Raw genomic sequence first — 3,847 nt, 5'->3', positions numbered from 1 at the left:
AACATAATTGACGGAACTCCATTCTGGAGCCGTCTTCACAACGTTCCGACCACAGTCCAAATTCTAAAACTTAAGCCTCTGTTTAGGGACTAAATGTCCCAAACACTTCCAAAAACCAAAATGAAACCTTCCGGCAAGTCACAATAGTAGAAATAGGCACGAGGGAAGCAGTTAATAGGGGATCGGGGCTCTAACTCTCAAAATGACCGGCCAGGTCGTTACATCCTCCCCCTCTTAAAACAATTGTCCGTCCTTGAACGAGCACAAAGACATACCTGAAGTGCTTCTTCCCGAACCTCATAACGCTTTTCATAGGCGAAACCCGGAGCAAGACCCACTCTCCAACCATGAATGCAACATTGCGAATCTTCCGGTCCGCATAACTCTTTTGTCTGGACTGGGCTGTGCGAAGTCTATCCTGAATCACCTTAGCCTTCTCCGAGGCATCCTGAACCAAGTCCGTACGCAATAATCTGGCCTCGCCCGGCTCGAACCAACCCACTGGGGACCGACACCGCCTACCATACAGAGCTTCATACGGTGCCATCTGAATGTTGGACTGATAACTGTTGCTGTAGGAAAACTCCACAAGTGGCAAGAATTGATCCCAAGAACATCCAAACTCCATCACACACGCACGGAGCATATCTTCAAGAATCTCAATAGTGTGCTCGGACTGCCCGTCCGTATGAGGGTGAAATGTAACTCCAATCGAGCACCCAACTCATGTTGTACGGCTCTCCATAACCGTGATGTAAACTACGTGTCCTGGTCTGAGATGATAGATACCGGCACGCCATGAAGTCTGACTATTTCCTGGATATAGACTCGAGCCAACTGCTCGGAAGAATAAGTAGTCATCACAGGAAGGAAATAAGATGACTTGGTCAGCCTATCCAGAATCACCCAAACTGCATCAAACTTCCGCTGAGTCCGTGGGAGTCCAACAACGAAATCCATAGTGATCCGCTCTCATTTCTACTCCGGAATCTCTAACTTTTGAAGCAATCCACCAGGTCGTTGATGCTCATACTTCACCTGCTGGCAATTTAGACACCGAGCAACATACTCCACTATGTCATTCTTCATCCTTCTCCACCAGTAGTGCTGCCTCAAGTCCTGATACATCTTCGTAGCACCCGGATGAATGGATACCGCGAGCTGTGAGCCTCCTAAAGAATCAACTCATGCAATATGTCCACATTGGCACACATAGCCTGCCCTACATCCTCAATGCACCATCATCCCCAAAAGTGACCTCCTTAGTATCACCGTGCTGACCGTGTCCTTAAGGACAAGTAGATGGGGGTCATCATACTGACGCTCCCTTATATAATCATAAAGAGAAGACCAAGGACAACACAAGCCAATACTCGAATCGGCTCAAAAATATCCAATCTCACAAACTGACTGGCTAAGGCCTGAACATCAAACGCCGCGGGCCTCTCTGCTGCTGGTAGATAAGCTAAACTCCCCAAACTCTCTGTCGGGCGACTCAAAGCATCGGCCACCACATTGGCCATCCCCGGGTGGTACAAAATGGTGCTATCATAATCCTTAAGCAGCTCCAACCACCTCCTCTAACGCAAATTAAGATCCTTCTGCTTGAACATATGCTGCAAACTTTGGTGATAAGTGTAGATCTCACCAGGGACACCGTACAAATAATGCCTCCAAATCTTTAAGGCATGCACAATAGCATCTAACTCAAGGTCGTGGACAGGATAGTTCTTTTCATGCACCTTCATCTGTCTAGAAGCATAGGCAATCACCCTGTGGTCCTGCATCAACACCGTGCCGAGGCCGACTCGCGACGCATCACAAATAAACTGTATAAGACCCAAACCTGAAGGCAATACCAATACTGGGGCTGTAGTCAAAGCTGTCTTGAGATTTTGGAAGCTCTCTTCACACTCTTCTGTCCACCTGAACGGAGCACCCTTCTGGGTCAGTCTGGTCATAGGTGCTACAATAGATGAGAATCCCTCAACAAATCGACGGTAATAACCCGCCAAACAAAGAAAACTCTGGATCTCTGTAGCTGAGGATGGTCTGGGTCAACTCTACACTGCCTTCGCCTTCTTCGGATCCACCTTGATCCCTTCACTCGATACTACGTGACCCAGAAATGCCACTGAATCCAACCAAAACTCACATTTTGAGAACTTTGCATATAATTTCTTCTCTCTCAAAGTCTGAAGCACAGTCCTCAGGTGCTGCTCATGATCTTCCAGACTCCAGGAGTACACCAGAATGTCGTCAATAAAGACAATGACGGATGTATCAAGATAAGGTCGAAATACACTGTGCATCAAATGAATAAATGATGGTGGGGCGTTGGTCAGCCCAAATGACATCATAAGGAACTCGTAATGACCATAACGATTCCTGAAAGCAGTCTTCAGGATATCTGGCTCCCAAATCTTCAACTGATGATAACCTGAATGGAAATCAATCCTGGAAAACGCTCGGGCACACTGTAACTGATCAAACAGGTCATTAATAAGAGGCAAAGGACACAGTCGTTCTTCACTGTAACTTTGTTCATTTGGCGATAATTAATGCGCATATGCATAAAATCATCCTTTTTCTTCACAAACAAGATAGGAGCACCCCAAGGTGACACACTGGACCGAATGAAGCCCTTATCAAGCATTTCCTATAACTGTTCCTTCAACTCCTTCAACTCAGGAAGGGCCATACGGCAAGGAGGAATAGAGATGGGCAGAATGCCTGGCAATAAATCAATGCCAAAATAAATATCTCTATCGGGCGACATGCCTGGAAGATCAGCTAGAAACACATCAGGGAGATCCCTCACTACTGGGACTGACTCAACTGTAGGGGTATCAATACTGACATCTGTCACATAGGCTAGAAACGAGTCACACCCCTTCTAACCATTCGTTGAGCTTGAAGAAATGAAATAACTCTGCTGGGAGTGTAATCTAAGGTACCCCTCCACTCTAATCGCGGTAAACCTAGCATAGCCAGCGTCACGGTCTTGGCATGACAATCAAGAATAGCATAATGGGGCGACAACCAGTCCATGCCAAAGATAACATCAAAATCTACCATGCTGAGCAATAATAAATTGGCTCTGGTCTCAAACCACTAAGAGTAATCAAACACGACTGATAAATGCGGTCCACAACAAGAGAATCTACCACATGAGTAGACACATAAACAGGGGAACTCAAAGAATCCCGAGATACGCCCATATGCGGGGCAAAATAAGATGACACATAAGAATAAGTGGAGCCTGGATCGAATAGAAATGATGCATCTCTATGACACACCGGAACAATACCTGTAATGACAGAATCAGAAGCAACGGCCTTTATACGACCAGGAAGGGCATAGTATATGGCCTGTCCTCCCCTCTAGGGTGACCTCTACCACCTCGACCTCCATCTCAGGCTGGTTGAGTAGGTGGGGTGGCAGCTGGTGCTGTAATCATAGCCTGGGAACCCTTTAGAGCACGTTGTGGCTGAGAAGCCTTGTGGAAGTGCACCCCTCCTAAGTCTGGGCAATCCCTCACCACATGACGAGTGCCGCCACACTCAAAACAAGCTTTGGGAGGATGTGGCAGATATGGCTGGCTCGGGCCAGGTCTGCTAGACTGACCATTAAAAGCACCCCGTGCAGAAGGCACAATAGATACTGGAGGTGCATAATAAGGCTCCTGAGGTCTATGAGGAGCTGGAATACCACTGGCGGCTAGAAGAGCTAAATAAACGGGGCGACTTACATAACCCCTACGATGACGAACTGTAGCTAGGGAACGGGAACCAGAATAATGGCCCGACTCTCAAGACCTCTTGGCCTCTCTCTCTTCCCTATCCCG

Source organism: Nicotiana attenuata, unplaced genomic scaffold, assembly GCF_001879085.1.
Source record: "Nicotiana attenuata strain UT unplaced genomic scaffold, NIATTr2, whole genome shotgun sequence".
NCBI lineage: Eukaryota > Viridiplantae > Streptophyta > Magnoliopsida > Solanales > Solanaceae > Nicotiana > Nicotiana attenuata.
The sequence above is the reverse complement of the archived record's forward strand: the minus strand, read 5'-3'. Positions refer to the sequence as shown.